Source organism: Corvus cornix, chromosome 6 (genome assembly GCF_000738735.6).
Source record: "Corvus cornix cornix isolate S_Up_H32 chromosome 6, ASM73873v5, whole genome shotgun sequence".
NCBI lineage: Eukaryota > Metazoa > Chordata > Aves > Passeriformes > Corvidae > Corvus > Corvus cornix.
In genome coordinates this window covers 26,178,789-26,203,117 of record NC_046336.1, presented here as the reverse complement: position 1 = coordinate 26,203,117, position 24,329 = coordinate 26,178,789, and the positions used below count along the sequence as shown (strand labels likewise).

Here is a 24,329-nt window from a genome sequence, read left to right as displayed (position 1 = left end):
TTGCCCCTTTACTCCCCTCCTCTACAGAAATGATCTACATGGTAAATTTAATTTGGATTCTATCCTGCTAAGATGATTTATAGAATATTTTTCATACAAAACAATACTTACATTTTGAAAAATGGAAAAAGCATAAAAACTCTTTTGGAACTATGCTGTTCCATTTTACAGAGAAAAAATAACATTCAGTAACATAATAATGCCTTATTACATCCACTTGAGGAGCTGAAACCACAGTTCTCCACCCCAAATATGTTCCTACCACATGTTTAGTGGGGAAGAAAACTTCTCAAAATATATGACTAATATTTTAAAGAAATTGGAAAGATAACCAGCATAGAGTGAGGGAGTCTATGCACTTGTAGTTTAAAATACTCTCAATTTACTTCATACAAGTCTGAGTTCAAGATTTATAAAGAAAAAAACATCAACTGCACTTAAACTTGGTATTGCTTTCAATTTATTTTGGGCTAAACAATCTGTAAGCATTCACACGGGACTTAGAGTGAAATGGTTTCATTTGATTTGATATAAAATTTTTTAATTGGACCCTGATGCAGTAGAGATTAATACAGCTGTGTTACCAATGTGAAGTTAGCACAATGACTAAACATCTGAAGCCTTAAAAATAACATTAAGGAAGATACACACTGCTGTCCTTTTCTTTTATACGCTTATTGAACTTCTTAAAGATTGTGCTACTGATTTAAATCCATGGGTTTTAAATCCATGTTCACATGAACTTGTTTCTAGTACTCCTCTGAAGTTAAAAAAAAAAACAACCCCAAATGAATGAAAGCAGATATCTCTGGGGCAAAAGCCCAGTTAAACCTGAGCTAGAAATCAGCATTTTAAAGTCTCAGGTTAACATCATCTAATGTAACTCATACAATTAAGTACTTAGGCTTGGTCTTAGCCATTTTGACATGTCAGCTCCTGGCTTTATCATTTAACTTAGCCTAATTACAAGCTAAATGTTAAAAATAAAAATAAAAAAAATAAAAAAAACACACCAAAAACCCACCAAACCAAAAACCAAACAAACAACCAAGAAACCTAAACCCATCTTGGCTTCTAATAATAGGAAATTGACTTTATTCCACTAATTTTAGAATATATTTCTTGCATTACAAAGCATATGGCTATTACACAAAAGTAATATAAATAAGTATATCTGCATTAATTTTAGCAGTCAGGTAAAAATATTTTGTGTATTCCAAACAACGCTTTTCAAGAGTCTCATCTTTTGATGGTGGTCATAAACCAAAGAAAATTGTTCATCTTCATCATCTACAAAAATATCTTCTTGGCTTCATAAATAATGGTTTTCCCAGATATTAAATATAAAATTATGCCTTATTTAAGCAAACTCAACCTGCAAAGATTTACAATTTAATATAAAGGCTTCTGTCTCTAGAGCCGTATCATAGAAAATTAAATCCATCAATCCTGAACACTTTCTTTTTCCTTTGAAACTTCAAAATCTACTTGAGTTGGGAAAAAAGTTTCAATTAATTAGAAGAGTTCTGTGTATCTATCACTGCTAATAACCTGAGTCCCAGAGTGCTACGGAAAGGAATCAATGAAGTAAATAAGCAATACAGCTGTGTCAGGAAAGAACTGCTTTCTTCAGCACCTTCCTGGAGCTTGCTTTTGGTAGGCCAAGGCTTTTCTCCCCTCCTTTCCCTCTTTCTGTAGTTACCTTTCATCAGTTCTTAGAGTTGGGGGAAGAGAACCCCCACACCAACCCCTTCTCACCCAACCCAGAACAAAACCTCCACAAATGAGATCAATTCTAGAGAAGCAACCTTTACTGAAGCCCAATATATTCCCTAAATCTCAGTATAATTGTTAACAATCATTCAGCGTCATGAGACACGGATGAGAGGAAAACAGATTTCCAGATCTGAAAAAAAAAATCCTCTGCTTTGTAAGTTAAGTGCTCACATGAATCATGGAAATCAAGCATAGAGGCTCCCTTACTTACTAAAGAAAGATCTAGGATCTCTCTCTATATATTGTTTTCTCCCCTCCATGCCCCAGAGCTTGAGGAGGTTTGGTTTCATCACTATTGCTTTCAAAATAACTCACCTCACTTAGAGCTATAATACAACGAATAAATTACATAAATGAAATGCCACGTATGAGCTGATTATATTAGTTCCATTTTTTTCCTTTTTTATAAAAACATTTGAGGACTTTTGACCTTTTTATCCTATTTTGATTGATACAGTAAATTGCACCCTGAGGAGATAAAAAATAGGAAGCATGAGCTAAAGCAGAGACAGAGGCAAAGCAAAAGATTGCATACACCTCGGAGAAAGCAATTTACAGCTAAGCAGATGGTTGTAAAAAACAAGCCATTTTTCTCAAGTCTAGCTGATGTGATCTGTACTAATTCACTACTGGAAAGCAACTACCAAACCCATCAGTACAATAAAAGCATTTGTAAAACATTGCACCTATTTTTTTCAACCACCTCTGTCAGAGGCTTACTGAATTCTTCCTCAAGACACTTATTTCAACAATCACCCATAGCCTTTCTGTATGTTCCTGCTATCTCTGTATACAGAGCTGTGGATTTCAGAAAAAGGAGGGCCTTTGATGAGTCATAAAAGGGAAGCAGCACTAGTTAGATTACAATGAAAGTACAGCAAAACCATTTCTGAAGTTCACTGTATATAACTGAGCTGATCCAAGCCTTAGGCCTTCCTTGGGAAGAAGGAACATGCACACAGGACAAAGGTTTCTCAGAAAAAAAAAAAAAAATCACATGGAAATGAAAATAAGAATTAGGCTCAGGACTGCTGTTTCAATGCAGAGCCTTAGCTTTTTTCACCTCCACCAGTGTCCAGCCAGGATTCAACCATCATCTTCGTGAAACAGGGGAATCAAATTCATTGCATAGCCTTTCTACTATTTATTGCATACCCCCTCCTGTATTCCCAGGAGGAAAGGATGCTCTCTCTGCTGTTTCCATTCACAGGAGAGGGTCTGTGTGTACCTATGCATAGCATGTGATGACACCCGGGCTTTAGCTGGGCTCATAAACCATCCTGCTCCCCTGCCTATAGCAGGATGAAAAGGCAGCTGGGGTAACCACTGCTCTTTTCTACAAAACTGAAGCTTGCCTAGCAGTCCAATGCTAACATAATGCAAGTATCACATGCTATCTGTTTTTCATGCCCATCTCCCTACCACACTTGTAAAACGTTTAAAACTCATGCTGGCTTCCAGCCACTGCAACTGAGACGACCCAACAGCTCAGCACGTCTATCTTCAGGAGGACAAACAGCAGTACTCTCAAAAGACTTTTTACACTCTAATCCCCTTATCAGTTTAGCATTTACTCTTTCTTCCCCAACCTGCCACATACGTTTAGATAACCCCTAGATCTCCCAACATTAGCCTAATTCAATTTTAGAAGGACAATATTACCCCTTAAGCATTCTGCTCTACTTCCAGATACAGTCACAAGAGCTGCTGTCTGGTGGTGGGATTTCAGTTAATTAAACCAGCGTTTCAGGATTTCTGGCCATCTGCTGAGATGATAAAACTTCCTTGCTCCAGCAGAGAGGAAATGTGCCCAGCTGAGCTGTACTTACCAGTACGATGCCTCTTGAGTGAAACCAGTTCTTCGCTCTCAGCTTTCTTGACAAGCAGCCTGGCAAGACCTTCCTGAGAGGAAGCAGCTCAGGCCAAGACTACTCAGGCTATTCTGAAGCAGAATTCATGCTATGGCCACCTCGACATTTTGGCACACCAAGAGCACTGTATTTAACTTGAAAAGCTTGCAGATCACAAGGGCAAACCTCTTTAGGTGGAATGAAGTCTAAAAATTAAAGCATATTACGGACTGTGGGCCCACACCTCTCATGAGAGCATCAAGTTTTGGGAATCCAATAAAAATGCAAAGATGCAGAGTCACCAGGGCTATGGTCTGATTTTAATGCCTTCTCCTACAGCCTGTACACTGTGCTGTGGGGCTGAGCACTTACAGCACTCAGAACTCTCAATAATTGCATCAGATTTCCTTATGTGCGACAGGGTGGATCAGGCTCCCTTCCTACTTAGTGTGAGACAGAGCCCTCTTCCTAAGCCAAATAAATTTAAGAAAGAAAACTACAGCTGTAGAGAGAAAAGACTCACTCTTTGTTTTTCTTCTGTTTTTATGCTAGCAGTGTACTAGTTGTTTGGTACTTTATTACTTTTGTTGGCCTGTTTATGCACCTACTTGAGCTCTCAGTAAACACAGGTTTCACAACTATAAATAAAACATACATGAAATATGTTGCTGTCTACAGTTTCAACTCCCTCTGCATCTTCCTAATCTTCTGCATTTTATGCAGCCTATGTTCTGTAAACACAGATCCTGGGGCAGTTCAATACTCTTGTGGATGCTCCAGCAGAAGAGGACTGTTGTCATCTCTAACTATTTTAAAACTCTAAACAGATGTTAGACTGCACAACATAACAAATTACTTCAGCTGAGTAAGATGGAACAATTTTTCCAAGACATTCATAAAATTCAACTATGGTTTTTTAAAATCCTGTAACTATTACAAAGCTGAAACCTGAATTTTTACAATGTGGATATTCTATAGCCTACCTGCATTTTTCATTGCCCCTAAAATACTATTCCTTAGTGGCAGGGCCCATAGGAATTACAGAAATGTCTTTTTAAATATACAATATCACTGAAGGTTCCAAAGTGATGGTTTCAAAATTTTTTATTTAAACCACGAAAGAAACCCCCTTTTTATGCATCTGAATTATCAGTCCTTATTCTCAGAGCTCTAATATGTGAAGATCTAACAGTCAATGGAACTGGCACTTGGTCTCAGAGGCTGATCCTGTCACACTCTGAACTTATTTTCTTGCTCCAAAGAAGCACTCAACTACATCTAACTTTCAGTGTGAAGTTTCAATAGAAGCACTCCCACATCAAAATTTATGGGATTTTTGAGAATGCTGGATGAGTAACATCCCTTATATCCCAAAACGTTTCCTAATAATGAACTCTATCCCAACCCTCTACTAGACAAACTCAGCTTGCCTGAGGAAAAAACAACTCCAAAAACCCCTCAAATTCTCAAAACTTGATGCAAATGTGTCCAGCACCCATTTATCCTGAGAAGTGCATTGTACACATTTATACAGACAGGGAGCTTCCCACTGCTTCAGAGAAGCTGCACAAGACTCCCATTAATAACAAACCCTCGGTATAATTGAAGTCATACATCTAGGACTTACACTTAATCAAGGATCTCGCTGGACTATATTCTAGGTCCTTAATCTAAGATTTAAGTGGATTCGAGTTCACAGCTATTTCCTTACATATTTCTGAATTTTCTTTCAGAAGAGTAACCTATGATTCTAATACTTATTTTGCAATTTGCCTTGCACAGGTAAACCAGGAAATTATCATCATTGTAGTCTAAGCTCAGCCACTTTCTAGTGCTTAATCAGTAATCTTTTCTTTTTCTTAATGGAAAAAAAAAGTCATGTTTATGTGTTTTAAATGAAAGAATAGGTGTAGTGATTGAAAAAAATGATGGATTGATTGAAAACAACACCACCAGGCCTAAAATATACAAATTTAAACTATGCAAAGGATTTTAAGTCCTGTGAACTAACTCAGTGAAGCTGGTTTCAGTATGAATACGTGGGTATAGAAGCTCAGAAGTGCACACTATTTTTGGGCTGTAAGAGAATTTTACAGAACACACTTAAAGTAAATAACAACAAACCAGACAATATTGAAAAGATTCCTAAGAATGCTACAACTTTTTATAGAACCTTTTATTTACAAAACCTGGCTTCTTTGAGAATGCTAACATCATCACCTTTTGCATCTTTTGGTAACAGAGATTTGCCCTGCTGTATATGATTTAAAGAAAATATAAAATATTATATATTTTTATAGTATTTATATATAAAAGTCACATATCATGAGGTTCATGCCACTATGGCTTCTAGGATATCAGAGGCCCAAGAATAAGTAACAACAGATTTTCTTCATGAAGGCTGATATCCAGAAACAATCTGTATTCCATCACTCATTAGACATACGCAGAAAGACAGTAAGAATATTAAAATATAAATATCTAGAATGAGGGTGGAAAGCACAATCAAACACTGGACTATCCTTTTCAGCTGTGACTGACCACAAGTTGCACAGCTAGCTGACTTTTGTAAAACAGTAATTTAAAAAGAAACAAAAACAAAACCTGAAGGTGCCCGCAGCATGCCCTGGTGATATCTTTATCATGGGCTGGGAACCATCTGGAACAGTTCCAGGAGATCACGTGCCAAGAACATCTGGATAGGAACCAGCCACCCAAACACTTCCAGTAATTCAGGCACGCATTCATACGTTTTCATTGCTTTTTAAAATATTTATTCACATCTTAAATGGAAAAAAAAAAATAAAATCATGTCACAGACAGCTGGATTCCTCCCTCTCCCCCCCCAAATTTACATCATTGAAAGATTTGCTGTTCTTTATTCCTTTTCAAATGCAATATGCATACACAATAGTGCAAATTTAGCACACAGAGGAAGTTATCTAAGCAGAAAAGAACAGTAGGAGACCTCCCTCTTCCAGATAAATCCGGGAATAACTAATGATGAAGTTTTTTTCTCATTCTGATTTCAATTAATCCCCTATTCTGCGAGGAGCCACTATCAGTGCAGCAATCCCCTTGTTAATTAACTCCCAAAAGATCATCATCACCTTAAGGAGAATGAGACACTGCTCTCTGTCTCAGCACTAACCTGGAATCACAGTGAAAAATGCTGCATGGACTGGTTCTCCACTGCTACTCTAAAAGTATCACTTGTCTATAAAGAAAACATATTTTGTCATTTACTCCCTTTCTTAGGAGTGACAGCCATATTTTAAAATGCTTTCTGAGAAAAAAAAAAAAAGTATCAACAATAAATTGTTTTCTATGCTTCACAGTTTTCTTGCTAACTTTTTCAATCAGAAGTTTCCAACTCAGAAGTTCCACCTACATACTGGGCTACAGAACATCCTCCCGATTTTTTCCCCAGGCCAATTATGAATTTATTGATGTTCTTTCTCTGTAAGAATTTGTAGAGAGTCACAAAAGAAGACCAGGCTGATTTATGGATTCCTGAAGTCTGGAGTTACCAATCTGGATAGCAGAAGACAAAGAAAAGAATCGCCTCACTGGCAAATGCTGCTGGCAGAAGGAGTGATGTGGCCACCAGATGTGGTCACCAGAACCAGCATCTTCTTTTCTCCCTTTCAGCACTGATTTTCTTGATTAAGCGACTTGAACCCCAGTTTTGCCTGTTGTGCTTTCATTCAGCCTCGGGTTTTTGATTTCTTTTAAGTTGTGTGACAATGTAACAGCCCCAATTATTTAAATGACACAAGTACCTCAATGTAGAGGATACAACCATTATATCAATGCAATTTCCAGATGGATAGACAGGCCAAGGAAAGAAACTATGTACCTAACGTGAATGCCATTCCCTTAAAATATCTGGTAGATATGCCCTAAGTTTTGACATTAGTAAGAGACAGAAAATAAAATGTTGCATTCATACTTGTCTCTGAGCACCTGGAGTTAATCATTTGCGTGCTTTTTTAAAAACAAACTTGCATGAATGAAAGGACAGTGAAAGTAGGAAGCCTGTTTGGGCAAAATACAATTTCTCTATCTACTGCAGTGGCATATTACTGGAGGCAAATTAAATGAAAACTGAATGCAAATCCAACTGGAAATAAAGGAAGACTGACACCCAGTGATCAGGAGAATCCCCTTTTCCAAGGGTTCCCTAGAATTTCACCACAGCCACAAGGCAGCTGAGCCTCCTGTGCATTGCAGCAGAGCTTTGCATGCCTGGGTATGATGACAATTACAGGGTAATTGTACCAAGCACAGGCTGCACAGTTAATATTAAATTGGCATTTTGCCTATGGCAAAAGCATCACCTTTTTCACCAGCAGTTCTAACTGGAATTTAAACTAGCTGTCATATATATTTATTTATATTCATATATATATATACACACACTCTCTACATTTTGAAAGCACATAACTCTTACATATATCTCACAAGGACTGGAAAAAGGAGAAAAATCCCTTGGGTAAAGGACTAACATGTCTCTGTCTTGCAAGCCATCAACATGGTTGTAAATGATTTAAAGACTCCTGCAATTTTGCAGCAAGTGTGTAGGTTTACATACACAACATCCATTAAAAAACCCCCAAAACCACTGAACTGAGAAATATTACCCTATCACTGTCTTCAATAAAACATAAAAATACTTCATCCTGTATTCTTTCTTCTTGAAGAAAACGCTTTATAAGGAAAAAGTGTTCACAATTTACTCTGCAAAACAAAATTGTGAACAGCCACCCCTCACTACCTTTTGTTAAATAAACTATAGGTTCAAACAAGAAACCACCATGATGGAACTGTGCTTAATTGATTTCTCGAAGGCTGGTGCTAGAGTGCTAATCATAGTTTACTTATAAGAAAATGAAACGATTACATTTGGTAGAAGCAGCGTTCAATTGAACATGTTCATAGCCTTTTGAGAAAAGGCAGACAGACTGACTTCCTGGCAAGTAATGGGAGTTTCATGTCAGTCATCCCACCCTGAGGATCGCCTCATGGTGACTCTTTTACTATTTGTTTAATTTTCCAAAGCTCCCACAAACATAAGAGAAATAAAGGATTTCATGATGTTGAATCCTTGTGACTACACATGGATTGATTTCATTTTGGCATCTCTGCAACATGACACTGCTAAAAAGCAACAATGGCTTCAGGATAATTAATTAATCCAAAGAAATGCATGAATAACTTCCTTCTTCACTGACAACAAGCAGACCCACAGAAATTTAGAAGCTCTAGAACATCCTCAGTTTCCATCTGAAATAAATATCTGGCAGTGATACAGAAGCTGTAACTATTTGATTGTTTTGCCATTTCTGCTTTTATCAGTTTCTATTGATTATCACTTGGATGTATCAATAAAACACAGTGCTGATTTGATGGTGGCTGCCACACCTTTGTGGTTTTATCATGAAAAGTTATTCCATATGCAGCACATGCAGGGATACAACACGTGCTAATTGAAAAGGACAGCAGTGCCTGGAAAGTCACCGTCATGGAACTGATTAATGCTCTTTCTCCAGCTGAGAACAACAGAACCACGGGAGTGTATTTTTCTAGAACTCCCACTGCATTCAGCACTAAGGGGAAAGAATGGGTAAAGTAAAAATGTTATTCCCCATGGGCAGAAAGGGCTGTAATAATGCAAAGAATAGATTTTACAGTCAGAACAACAATATCCTGAAGTGAAAATGAATACCCCACTCTATTGTCCATGCACGTGATAAGAAAAAAATATGTTCTCAGATGATATGAGTATTCAGATTTCTTTATATATCAATGTTATTAACAGATTCAGAAGCTGCATTTTTTGGAGAGAAGATCCTGCATCCTGGCAGAATAATCCCTTTCAATATTACAGATCTATTTAATAAAGTTATTGTATATCTGGGTTTCTAAAAAGCATTTTATGTAAAAGTACCTGACATACTTATTAAAACTTTCCTTATGTGGAAGTAACTACCCATATGTTAGCCTGATTAAGAGGTGCCTCAGACTTCTGTAAGAAAAATCACTCAGGTCTTCTGCCTGACTGTCTGGCTCTTAGTTTTTGAGCTTGTTTGGGAAAAAAAAAAGTGGGGGGGGTTTACTGAGGCAGTTTAAAAATAAATAAAAATAATACTCAAAATTTTGATGATGAAAAATTATCATGGCAGAACTAAAGCAGGTGTCTTAGAAGGAACATGGAGCTAGGTTAATAAGAAATTACTAACAATTTAAATTCTGATTGAATAAGAAGATTTTATTAAATTCCAGTTCTGAACAAAATTCAATTTTGATTAATGAACCCTTTTATAGCTCTGAAGGAGAAAATAATAGCATTAAAAACCTGTTCTCTCCATTGGAACTACTACACTGAAATAAGAAAGATATCACTCTAAAATCATGTAGACAATAATGGCAAAACCTACAAGGGGAATCAACCTCTTTTTTCCAGTAAGTGTCTCTAAGTTCTGTAGTGCACAAATTCATAAAACTGGTACAAGGTTTACAAGACAGAATAATAATGTTTCATAGAAGTGTTGGAAACAATCTATTGCTATATAAAATGAAAAAAATCTCACTGCAGTTTAGCTTGCATTGTTTACAGTTACACAAACATTAAAAAGACATTTACTTGATGCATCTTAATCCAGTTCTAGATTACTCTTCTCACACTTTGTTTCCATACAGGAAAAACTGCTGCCAGAAACTTCCAACTCATATCAGAATTAGTCCTTCAGACTGGGCTTATGGAAGTGGCTGCAAAATAATCTGATTTGTTCATTACCACACTGAGGACATCACAGAAAATAGGCACTAAAGGGTTATAATTGAAGTTTTAGTTGTCAATGCCCTTAGACAAGAATTTTACAGAGACAAAAACTGTCACCAACTACCGCCAAAGCAGCTGATTCCATAAAGAAGTACATCTTAGCCCAAAAGTCAAATCTAATATGGAGAAATTCAAGAGCAAGCCAAAGTCTCAAAAAGTCTAATCTGTTAATAAGAAAAGCCACTGATGAGAGCCGATCACTACTGATCTGCCACGTCAATTAAAGCTGAAAACATGCTTAACCACTGTGAAATGATCCCATATCTTCAAAATAAATTGCTTTCCTGAGTGAATATAAATTCAAAGTGAAGACTAATTTAAGATGCTTTACTTTAGAATGCCTAGAACATTGGTATTTTCTCTGTTTTTGGTAAATTCAGTCCTGCTAAAACACAGAAGGAAAAGGTTAATGCTCACATGTTGACAGATTAAATCAGCTTTGCATCAAATGGCAAAAAGAATGGTTCTGTGACATTTTACAGTCCAGAGAAGGAAAAGTTTAAATAATCAGCTCCAGTGAGAGCAGTGGAAGTGGGAGAGGGAAGGCTAGGTTTGGAAGAAAGTGCATGTGAGGAGGCACAAACCATAGCAGATAATAGGAATTGTTAATGAAAGAAAACTGTGCTTGAATCTCTTTGTTAGGGAAAGAAAATGAAGTGGTGGAAAATATGCAAGAAGGAGAAAGGATGGTACAAGGAAATAAAATTTGAACTTTAATGAAAAACGGAGAAAAAGGAATCCATTGCAACACACAGGGCAGTAATCAATGAGAAGTCAATTTTCCAATATTTTGAACTGCAGATAGAATCCTTTCTTTTAGCTGAGAAATATCAAGACCAAACTCATTAAAAACAAAAAGAATGGTAAAGTCCTACACTAGTTCCACAGCTGTGACCTCTGACCATAGACAGTAAAACCTAAGCAGAAACAATCCTCCATGAAATAGCTTGTTTTGCATTCAGGAAAAGCTATATTTAGGAATCATCAAAGCACAAGTTTTCTGAACATAGATGGATCTCACCTCCACCAGAACACAAACTGCAGCAAGATCACTGCTTCAGCCTCAAGTGCCTCCCAGAGTCAGAGAATGGGTGAGCTTGGGAGGGACCACAGTGGCTCATCCCAGAGCACAGTGCCCAGGAGTCTTCATGGATTCACGCCCCTTGTTCCCTTCACTGGTATGCAAAATGACTGAATTTCCAGAGGGTACAAAATCCATTTTCAAAACAGAGAGTTTAAGACCACCTGGTGCAGAGAGCTTTTTCCTTCCTACCCATTACACACAACAGAGCTCAAGATTTTTTACAAAAATAAGAATAGTCTGGATCCTACAGAGCCCTTGCTGTTGCTTGGCTAAATTTGCTGCAGAGGAATTTCCGTGCCCTTTAATAATCCCAACAGATATAGAAAGGTGGACATGTGAGAGAATAGGGTTTTGTCAATGTTTATTTCCCTTTCTTACTGACATTCAATAAAATGAAAAAGTGACATATACTGGATTAAATGTCCTAATTGTATTGCATGGCTATGACTATTTTGGATTAAACATGTTATTAGGATATAACAAAACAAGACCCATCTTACGTCTTATTTTTGTCACGAAATCTCAAGACACTAATTGTAGAAGATTTGGAAAATGTACTTTATAGTTCTTCAAATCCTTCTTAGTTATAATCTCACAGTCTGAGTATGCAATATCTTATGGAGCAGTATTGCCCATTCTACTAGTGGTTTTTTCTTATTTTTTAGCTCAAAGTAATTCAGAGCTCAAAATTTCTCACTCTGCTCTATGACCATTTCTAAGTATTTTAATTTCAATCAAAAATGTGCCACATTCTTGGCTTTTTCTTTCTAAGCTGGTACTCAAAGGCACATTTTTCATGCTATCATCTATCTTAACTCTTACTATTTTTATAATTTTCATTATTTAGAAATTTTTTAAAAATATAGATTAGATTTTTAAAAGATAGCTGTAAAAGCATTTCAATAAAGCTTTAAGGGTTTGGGTTTTTTTTTTTTTTTTTTTTTTTTTTTTTTTTTTTTTTTTTTTTTGAGTTATCTACATGAAAACAGTAAAGAGATATTAAAAGTCTTGGAAACACTGCCCTAAACCCATAAACTACAAGATGTATCTTTTAGCAATAACGCTCCAAGGTCCCAAACTAAACTTTACTCCCTTGACTTGTAACTAAAACCTGTCAGAGGTCAAGATATCCTGACTATAAGGAAGAGTTCAAACAAGACAAATTCAACCCAAACGTGGCTTGGTAGTACAGCTGTAATCAGGGTGAGGTCGGGAATCCCAGGGGAAATTTGCTGTCATTATGAACACTTCTGACACCAAATCTATTTTCTGTTCAACACTAATTGTATTATCTCAACAGCTGTTTTTCCCACATTCTCTTCCTAAGAAAAGCTCAGCACTGTTCTTGTCCAAGAGAAATGACAACCTTCTACCTCTGGCTTCTGGAGTCAGCCAAGAGCAAGAATGTGATTTTTTTTTTTTTTTTTTTTAATAGGACACCATAGAAGCAATATTAGAAATCAACCAATATAAAGAAAAACTACATGATCACATGACACACAAAAAGTAAATATGCTTTGTTTTTCCAATTTATTAAGTTTCTGCCTTACCACATTTTTTTTTCTAAAAAAATCAGCTCTGACTTTTAATTTTGTAGTTTGCATCAACTGACATCATGATTAATATTATTAACCTCTTACTGCATTTCTGTTGACAAAAACCAAGGCTCGTTTATAACTATGCTCAATCCCATAGAGAAAAAAAGAGAAAAGGTTCTTAACTGAAGATGTGGTGACCTGACTAGAATATTTCAACAAATTTTAATACAGTTTCCATGTCTCTATCACTCTAACAGGAAAATATAAGTTGGGTGACAATACAGCTGATCAAATACAACTGTACTTGGAGGAAAATTTCGTGAAATATTCATCACTTAAGTCCTACTTGCCCTTGGGAAAAGGAGTCACTTCACAGAATGAGTCTACTGCTAAACTTATCCAAATACCTCTGTAACCCAGGAGGAGCAACCTGTTTATTGAACAGGAAAAAATGATATACACATCATATATAAACACCACCAGAATTCCATGCTTGAGCCCACTCCACCAACTCAAGGAATGCTGAAGCAACCACAGGACTGAGAGAGAAGCACGTCTTACTTGGCCAGACTGTGAACAAAATATTATAACACTGATGCCTTTCAGTGCAACCTTCTATGACTAAGAGCCTGAACTATCAGCACTTACAAGCAAAACAATTGCTCTGTGAGCAATTTCAGTAAGATTTCAGCCTTGCCCCCTCCATTGTTGAATGAATAAAGGGCAGAGCATTTTAAAACGGAAAGACAAAGTAAATGAAGTAAAAACAAAGTAAATCTTTAATTAGGTAAGTCCTCTTTTGTTGCCTAGTTTGGGAAAAAGCACTAGACCATATGTTTCAAGTGTCTAAATCTGCCTTCAGGTTTCAGATGAATATGTCTCTGTGGGGCTGTTTCTGTCAATGGCAACATTTTTTTTATGGCTTAGAATTTGCTTGCTGGAAGCCACCTGCTAATAACACCACTACAAATTAGTAGGGTGCTTGGGAATTTGGACCCAGATTAAAAAGTAATTGAGAGGGTGGACTAAATCACATCTAGAAAGCATTGTATCCACTTCAAGCCACTTCCTTCTTGTTTTGGAAATAATTTCTCTTTAGGACATTCAAGCCATCAAATAATGAGTGGAAACAGGGGCTGTTTTCAGTTCTGTAAATGAGCAGTTAGTAAGCTCCATTTCCAATTCCCTCTCCACCATTGCCACACACTGTGTCGGGCATGCACAGATGCTGTAGCAATCTCAGTGGGGAGAGTTACCACGAATATCAAGCTATAATAAATTCTGATCTCCTCCACGTCACTGCAATGCCTCTTCACATCTAGAGGATGGAGAAATCTAACCATGACAGGATGCTCAGATAACTATGGCTGAGCACAACACAGGACCTTATCTGTCACTGGAGACCCGAGATGCTCCCCAGATAAGTCTGTCTCTCCTGGCTGAAGTCTCTTTTCATTAACCCCTGCCAGTTACTGCACTGCTGTTAAATCTGTTTTGACTTGCTCAGCCTTGCACTCGGCCAGGGAGCAGCACTAACCAAAGACACCATCACATCACTGGGATTTACTGCTCAGCCAGCATCCTCTCTCAAACCTCTCTCAGCCACAGACACCCTGTGCACAAGCTCGTGGTTCACCTTGAATCTCACCAAGCCTCATTTTTCACAGAGCAGATATGTTAGTGACTGCGAACACTTGACAAAAAAGAAACTGTGAGACCTGTGGAATATTGAAAGCCCATTGGGGAGCCTTGGGCCTTTTGCCTTAATAGTGTTCCAAGGAATATAGTGGCTTTGTAAATAACTGAAAAGGGCAGCTTCCACAGTATTTAAGTTTCATACAACTGCTACTAAGTGACTGTAGTTTGAAAAACAATGCACGTGAAGTTCAGCAAGCGCCTCAGAAACCTACAAAGTTTGGTACTATGGGGTTTTTTTTTTCTTTTTTTTTTTCTGTTAACATCTTAAGGGTTTATCCTCCTGCAATAGGTAATAATGAAAAAGACTTCTTTAAAGGTCAGCAGGAAATGGTCTGTTTTTACAGAGCCAATGAAATGTAGCAGTTTTTTAATAGCCATTGATCTCTGAGGACTGAGGTAGCTATGGATAATGTTTATTTTTAGCTATATTTATGTAATCGTTTGTGTAACACCTGCCCATAATAAGGAGAAAAACCCCACTGTTTCTGCAGTTTATATTGTTTTAATGATTGGACACGGTTTATTTGGGACAAAGTCAGTGGTTACACCAGCTTATTACAGCACCAGGGTTTATTTCAGCAGATCAATACTGCCCTGTGGTGCAGTAACCCTAAAGAGAACAGAGAGCATGGCTGTGTGTGACCCAGCCCTCTTCCCTGCTGACTGTGGCACTGCTGCAGTGATGAGCCCTGAGATCAGTTTCCTTAAAGCACAGCATTACAACATTCTAGAATTTATGCTTCCATCTAGAGTTTACTTTTCCTGCTTCCACCAGGAGAACAAACAAATCTGAGAGCAGCAAAGTGCCAGTTTGCTGAAGCAGAGCAAAGTCTTCCACCCTCACCTTGGCAGGAAATCAAGAGCACTCTTCAATTTGATCTGCTTTTCCCCCACTGCAGTGCTGCTGGTGCAGACAGACCACAGAGGGTATTTACTACTTCCAGAAGGGGTAGGAACCCCTTGGTTAGTAAAAAGTGATGCCAATTGAATGTGCTTTCACCACTGTGTAACACCAGACTTTCTCTACGATTTTTCTTTAGCGTTTACCCTTTTTCACATTTGGAGACCTTGTATCCAAACACATCTGAAAAAGCAAGCCTTAAGTCTCAGAAGACAGCATTTGGGTTGCTCTTTGTTTAATTTAGGAGAAAGTAATGCATTCTGATAACTTTGACAAAATCTTTTCAGGGAAAAGACAATTTATAATTGACACACAAAGAGCAGAGTTAAATACATGGATAAAAATGGGAACTCCACCTTACTGAAATACAGACAGGCACGTGGGTCATATTTAATGACATGACTAAGCTAGATGTAAATGACCATTTACGAATAGTCTTTCAGACATTAGGATATTTTATCTCAGGTCCTAAAGATTAAAATTGTGGTCTGAAGCTCAGGTCCCAGAGCTTCTTTGACTGAATCATGTTCCACCTGGGAAGTTTTAGAGGGAGTCAAAAACATACCTTCATCTTCTCACAATAGCATCAGAGAGACAAAGAAAGAGAACTTTGAATGCTATAGTTTATTTCTACTATAAATTCTTGCACACAAAGGTTTATTCTTTGCTAATTATTGCCTTAGATATGATGAAATTAATTCATTTGTAGTAGTAAAAAAATATTTCAGTGACATGACATGATTAACATTTAACTCCTCAGACCAGTAAACAGTGAAAATTGGTACTAGAGTTTAAGTGGGTACTTAACTGAGAAGCAAATGAATACAGAACTTTCTCACTGCAGTACAACACACATTTCACTGCATTTGCACAATCATTATTCTTCAAAATACTGACATTAACAGCCATGCAAATGACACCATCATTTTCTGTCCCTTTACTGGTGTTTTCCTACATAATTTTCCTTGAATTGATAAATTTAACTTACAAATTCTATAGAAACTTTCACTAAGAATGTCAAAGATTTTTACAAAGTGAATTAATCAAATATTCAGAGCATCACAGTGAGGTATTTTATGCAGGGCTATAGCAAAATATGAATGCAAATCTGGAACACAGAAAAGGAATCAATTCAAATGTCATGATAAAAACTGTACATTGTAGTTTGGGTGTAATTGAGCCTGAAAATTGCTAAGGACATAAAAAAATAAGGGCTTGGGTAGGGGATTTGTTTTTTTTAAGAAGTAATCCTTTCTTTCAGCCACAGTACAAAATGAGAAAAAAATAACGAAAATAGAGCCCTGTGAAAAGTCATTTCCATTCTTTATGTGATGGCCTTAAAGCAATCAGCAAAGTCTATATCTTGAAAAAAACGACTCCTGGGTACTCAGAACTGCATAGCTGATTATGGACTCTGCTTTACTGCTCACTTATTTACCTTTTCTCTATCTTTGCAAGGAGTGGCTGTGCCTGTAGCTCCCCCACAGCAACACAAACTGGGGAGAGCTCCTCCACAGGCAGTGACTTCAGGCATATTTGGGACAGCAGCTGCACTGCAAGGCAGCCTAAGCATTTGGCACTCATACAAGGATAAACAGCAGTCATATAATTAATAAAAATATTGCCTATGGCCAGAGGCCTCATACCCATACTCATTACCTTAAGTACCGACCTGTCCAGAAGACTGAAGTGTAAGGAACAGAGCTATCCCAGCTGCAACCCCACAACACAAGAAGTCATGGAAAACATTCCATTATTTTATTTATAACACTATAAAATGAAAATTGCTAATTAACATCTCAAATATTCTCACAAGGGTTGATATTTAATATACAACCCTGCCACAAACACCTGCCAGTTCAGCATGAAAAAATAAGGCCTGCTAATTCTGAAATTCAGCATAGAAAATTAAGAGAACTTCAAATTCTTTTTCAAGTGATATATTGAGAGGTACGAAAATAAAGAAATGGACAAGTTTATGCTAATTAAAAAAAAAAAAATCCTTCTTAAGTAATGCTTGGTTATTACTGTAAGGAGATAGTAGTTTTCCCTATCAGCAGAGAGGAATCAAACCTGAAGGAAACCTATAGTACCTATAATTCACCTTCTGTCTCTGCACATTGTTGTATGGAAAGTTTATGCTGTGGCACAATTGACCAGCTAATGGGTTAACGTCTGCACCACAAAGATACTCCTGTCTCAAACTATAAATCAAGAGTTTTCTTTTGCTGCTAAGGTGGAGGAGTCCTTGGTAGCTCAAACCCAGCTTGTTCATGCTTGAGAGATTTCTCATCAGAGCTATTAGCAAAATATTTATCAGAAGTATTACAATGTGAGAGGTCTCACTTCAACAAAGCTCAGCGAAACGTGTGAACTTCAAGCCTGTGAGTTCAAGAGAACTAGTTATTTTCTTCAGGTGATTTCCTTAAATCAGGACCTAAAACCTAAATCCCAGTTCATAGCTTCAAAATATGCTCATGGCAGACTTCCCTTTAACACTGTGTGCTGTGCATATCACACACACATGCTGTTCTAACCTTTCCTTATTTTGGCTGGAAGCAAATGATCAAGATTATTCCATAAAAACAGACTGCACAACTTTAATATTCTGGTCAAGAGAGAACGAAGTGTGTATCTCTACACAGAAACCTTGTTTCACATAACATTACCCATTTTCAAAAATATGTTTCTGATTCAGCGAGCTCTAATTATCTACTCATCAAACCAAAACTATTTAGAATCACATTCATTGTGTGAGTGAGTTTGTGATTCACCATTACTCCTCCTGCTTTTCCAGGCACAGGCAAGCTACATCCAAAACATACACTCTGCTGAACAAGAAAATCATCGATGGAATGCCATCCCAAAAGTGAGGTCTCCTGTACTTCAGCACCATACTAAACAAGTAAACATATTATTTAGAAAGACCTGACTAGATGTGCTTCCCCAAAAGGCTGCAGTAAGAGACAAAATTCTTCAGAACAATAAAGCAAGTTTTTAGTCCTCTGTCATTTAGCACCGTTTCTGCTCTGCAAGGCAGGGGTGCAGGGAGCAGGGCATGCTGGACCTGCCACTGTGATCTACTATCAGATATGATAATATGTGGTGAAACAGCAAGAAGCAAATGTTGGTTGCAGTTCTATTTCACAAACTCTAAAACTGCAGAAATAATTTATTTCTGTTGCAAAACTACTACCCACACACTCTTCCCCAGCTACAAATTTTGGCTGCCACAGAAACCCTGTTTCACCCAGTGCTCTGAAACTCAACAGTGGCACCCAGCGGCTACTCTTTATCACATCCAAGTACCTACAATACGCCAGGGAGGTTGCGAAGCACTTAAAAACAAATTTTTGTTCAAATATATGTACAAATTATTCTCATTTAAAAAGGCTCTGCTATCTCTGCCACCTTTTATGAAGTTAATTTTCTCATTTCAGTATTCAATTACTTCATGTTCTATTTTCTTTTGCTTGTTTAGGTTTTTCTTATTCTTGTTTTTAAAATAAATTATTTTATACTACATCTTTCTAATCAGCTGAGCATTATTCTAACAGCCCTTCTTGGCTCTGTACAACATTAGTTGCTGATTAAGCCTTCTCCCCAGTTTAAGAGTGTTTTAGATTGTTTAAGTGTCTCTAGTCAAAACATCAGAGCACTAGAAGCAAATTCTACATTCTAAAATCAAATAGTAACATAAAATCTAAGAAATAGAGAGACTGATTTATTAGATTAAAAAAAAAAAAAAAAGGAGAGCTGCTAAACCCTTTTTCTATTAAATAACATGAGAGATCTTTTCTAGAACCCAAAGCTGAATTCTTGTTGATAAGTTTATAGGTAAGGCAACAAAAATATGGGTTCTATAAATATATGACAAAAATATATAAACCCGCACAAAGATGATGTACACATCACCAATCTGAGTTTATTAAGTTGCATTTAGATATATATTTGTTCTAGGGTTTAAAAATTTACCATCATCCTTGAGATCAAGCTTTAAGCTCAAAACCCAACGTGTCAGATGACAACAGTGCACACATCAAGGAAAATCTCTTCTGACAATCTCAGCTCTGAATTTACAGTACAAATTTGCATTTATTACTTCCATATGAAGATGCCAGGCGTGCTTTTGCTTCTCTTGTTTCATATCTGATTCCCTGAAATATCCTGCTGTTGTTTTCAAAAATCTCTTGCATTTAGAGGAGGACATAGTAAAATATCTTGTCATCATCATCCATATTGCAACAGGACACTGGGGAAGGGCTCTGGAAAGCTGCTGAGGAGCAAAAACTGGGAGGGGTGTGTGAGAGTACTCTTTCTTCCCTAGATTTTACAGAGCATAATAAGCTGCCCACATTTTTAGCTGTACAGAGCAGTACAGTTCCCTGAGCAACAGAAATGGCCTGCTTGCAAAAAGTAGACAATTCACCTGCCTGTTCTTCAGGAGGTCGAGTGGCCAAAGCCTTTCCCCCTGGAAGCTGTACTTCACTGATAACCACAGAAGAAAATAAAAATTGACCAAGGTTTCCATGGACACTGACTGAAAGGAAACAGTGCCTTGGTGACAGAGCCATTTCTTCACTGAGCTTTCTCAGTCTCATTGCAGGTATTGAACGAGGGAAGCACCATGCTATCTAAAAGTGGAGAATTAATAATTTACCCTCAGTAACTTCCCTGCTACGCCACCCACTCCAGCATTCCCCACAGATCTGACCAGTGAGCAAGGTGCAGCAGGTAAGAGTTCAGAGAACATCCCACTCTATTCCAAGTATACATAAGGACGCGATAACAACTTATCATATTATTAAAAATACACAGCCATATATAGGACAGCAATCTAAGGAAACACAGAGCAAGTGTGGGTTATGCAACTACCAAATGTTTTGGACATATGGTAAAATATTGGGCAAATACCTATCCATTTTAAAAATATTTTTCTGGAAAAAAATGCCTCTAAATCCATTGTAACCCCTTCAAGCATATCCTAATTTTAATCAGAACTTCTGCACTGGGTGGAACACTCCTTGCAAAATAAAAACAGCCAAAAGAACCAGAACACCAGAAACCAACGATGATGTAGAACCTGGGGAGCTGGGACCTAAAATTACAGACTTCTGGTCTAAGCTTGTATAATGTTACTGGCCAAAATTTCTGCCTGACAAATCAGTACTCTTCTAATGCAGATGGCTGAGAAAAATTTATATTATTCCAAGAAGTCCTCAATTTTAGATGTTAAATACCACAGAACAACATAAAAAATTACTCCATGACCCAAGCAAAAAATATTTCATTTTTGACTAGGAATCTTAAATAAGAGTTATGAGCTTAAATGCCTCATTTAATCCAAATCCCAGCACACAATGGTGGCATAGCTCTTACCTATGATCTGAGAAGATGCTTCTCAGGACAGGAAAATTCATCTCCAAATTGACACTGGTTTTGTAGTCCCTTCCTACTTCAAATCACACCTATTTGCAGTGAAATTCAGGTAATTATATTAATATCAGCAAAGGTGAAGCTGGGATTTTTCTCCATCCTCTATTTCTAGCACTCCACCTCTTCCTAGCTGAGAACTAAGCCTTTCTTCCTCTCTGAAAACATCATGTTCCAAAGGGGCTCATCAGACCTTTTTGGCAATAGATGCCACCCTTCCAGAAGCTGGGATCTAAACTGAAAAGTTTAAACTCATGTTCATGTTGAAAAGGAAAAAGCATTAATTTTCAGATATGTTTTCCATGTGTGGCTCCGATGAATCAATCAGTCCCTGCACTTCAGATCATTTCTGCAGCCTCTGGCTCCTTACACTGGAATACTGAAAACCCCTGAGGTGCAGCACACACCAGCAACCTCTGCCTTTGGTTCTCATGGGACTGACAGGGTTTGGCTGGGTGAGGTGCTACAGAGAAGTAGCCAAAGGTTTGGAAAATTAGAGAAATAAATCTTCTTCAGTGTTTCTTTACTGTCCACAGTAGCTCTGAAGTGTAACTAAAATTCAATTATGTGGGTCCTTCCTGCCCTAAAATTATGCAGCAGCTGTTTTCCAAATGCAGTTGTTTGGAAAATGCTATGCACTTGGAATAATTATTCCAAATATGGGTAGCAGTTCTTTGCTACGATTATAAGAAAAAAAAAAGTTATTATCTATTACTAGATATTTTTCCTTGAACAAGCTAAATCATATTGCCTTTTCCAGCATGAAAACAACACTTTACAAACACCTCTCTAAAGCAGGTTTCTGGACTAGGCTGCCAACCTAAAGGAACTTAGCACACGCTTCCCATTGAGACGTTGTGGATTTTTCTGGAAAGCCAAGTCCTAAACCAGCAGGATCCCATAAATACAATTGTATTTGTAAAGATACGTACAGATCCATGCTTTTCTTAAATAATAAGCGTTGACATCACAATCTCATTCAAATCATCGAATTTAAATTAGCTCTTGCTTTGCACCAAAGCATATATAAAGAAACCCTCCATCTGTCACTGCAGGAATGACTTCTCTCCCTAAAATACCTTACATATCCACAGAAAACCAGGCCTAAATAATGATTCATTGCTATAGAATAACTGCACAAAAGGCTACTTTAGTATCTGCATGTAAGTACTCAAAATACATTAAAAAGTCCAGTGTGCATTGATAGGATTCCCAAAGGCATCCCATTGGAAGTGGAAAAGGCTTTCTATTAAAGTACTCCCCTTCCCAATTAAGAACCAAATGCAAAATTCAGGAGGTGTCCAAGAATTTAGAGAGTACAAATAAAAGAGTTGTTTTCTGTTATGCTGATCAGTAGACAGCTATGGCTTAATCTGCTCATTAGAAGAGAAATATCTTGCCTGAATTAACAGATTTATTGCCTAATCTGTTGTACCACATGCACTACCCTATTAGTGGGAAAATTATGGGCAAACCCAGGCAGAGACCCACACACAGTAATGTGCTTAGCAAAGCCAGGCAGTGCCTGTATCTGCAATTAACCATGAACTCAGAGGTCTCAAACACCAACAGTTTGCTCAGTTAAAGCCTCATTTTGTTTCCATGCTGGTTTTATTGCATCTCAGAATGACTTGAGCTCTTGAGAATGTGATCCAGCCCATTCTTTCTCAGTCATAGCATGCACTAGGTTCAATTCCAGCAGAAGAAGAGACAGATGAAAATATTAGTGGGGTGAGAAGAAAGCAACACCAAACCTCTAAAACCTCATGATGCTCTCACCCAGGCTTCTCTATCCCCTGAGAAAGATGAATCAAAAACATTACAGTATTTGTTTTTGTCATGATTGTTAGAAGCCTTATAACTGAACAAAGCATAGAGAGAGAGTACACGATGTTGTGGCAGTCATGTGAATCTGCTCATCTGCTTTCCCAGCTGCTGTTTCTTCCTGCACTGTGTCCATTGCTGGATGGCTGAGGACAGTGCCAGCAGTCTCAAGGAAAGGCTAAACAGGTTGCACAAAGCCCTGATCAGCTCCTCCAGGTCATGCCCTGTTAGCACAACTGCTACGACAAACCAGCTACACACAGTGAGACCTCAGTCTTCAGAAATGCCAACATGGAACTTTCACGAGTACTAAATTCACTTGGAAAAGGGAAAGTGTTTAAGGCTCCCATGATGTAACTTTTGTCTGTTGAAAATGTTGATTCAATATGATGGAAATGTTTCCTACATTTTCATTCATATCATATTCTTAATGGCTCCAAAGAGTTATTTAATGTCAATTAAATGCTATTATAGTGTCAAAGGGAGTTCATTTTCAATAGGTATTATTCTTCCTTAATACGCTGTTGCAGTAGCTCTACACTTTTATTTCAGTAATGGTACAGCAAAGTTAGCTGCCTACAAATGAACTGAAATAATGAACAATATAATTTTGTTCCCAAAGCAAATTATACTGGCACTTGCCTGTCTGCCTCTCCAGTCTAAAACATGGTCTCTTCTCTTTGTTTTCCAATGCAGAACAAACCACGAGGAGTAACTACATAGGAAAATGCAATAATATATGAACTACTGTCTGAGTAGGTCCTCTTCCTCCTTGCATGCTGTCTAATGATGTGTTGCCTCTTTTCCGGCTTCTACACTTAGCTACCAAGGATAAACTCATTCCTTTTTGCCTTTTTATTTCTCAATGCTTCTTTCTCCTACCCTTCATCTGGTTTTAGGCTCTCTCTCACTGTAATGATTCCTCTGGTATCTTCCTAGCAATTCCCTGCTTCCTGCTTTAATTAACAAGTCACAACAGCAGTTTTCCTCCGTTCTCCTCCCTTTGATTGGAAGCCCATGATTTTACATGACACTCAAATGCTTTTTTTTGAGCTAGATCTGGTGTAATACCTCTTTCATCCACTCCTTGCATTGACTCCTTGTCTCTAACAGACCTGTGCTCTGTTTAGATTTATTTAACAAAATCTGAGCTTTTTCTCAGCTTTGTCTCAGTAGCAGGACGCTGCTGCAGGCCAGTACTTGTTTACCAGTCTCCAACTCAACCCGAGTTTATTTTATTATTTCTTTATAATGCTTTCAGATTTGTCTCACATCTGTTCCATATGAATTGGCACAGAAATGACCAACCCTGTGGTGCAATAAATGTGTTTGAAAAGCATGAAGTTCTTTCCAGGTTGCTTCTGGTCTGACAGATGAAGGT

The 24,329-nt window shown here is 37.6% G+C and overlaps 1 protein-coding gene across 1 annotated transcript in view; it reads right to left on the bottom strand.

Annotated features, from left to right (window-relative positions):
* The window catches only part of NRG3 (neuregulin 3), a 368,969-nt gene that overhangs the window by 135,422 nt on the left and 209,218 nt on the right, over window positions 1-24,329 (bottom strand). The window lies entirely within an intron of this gene.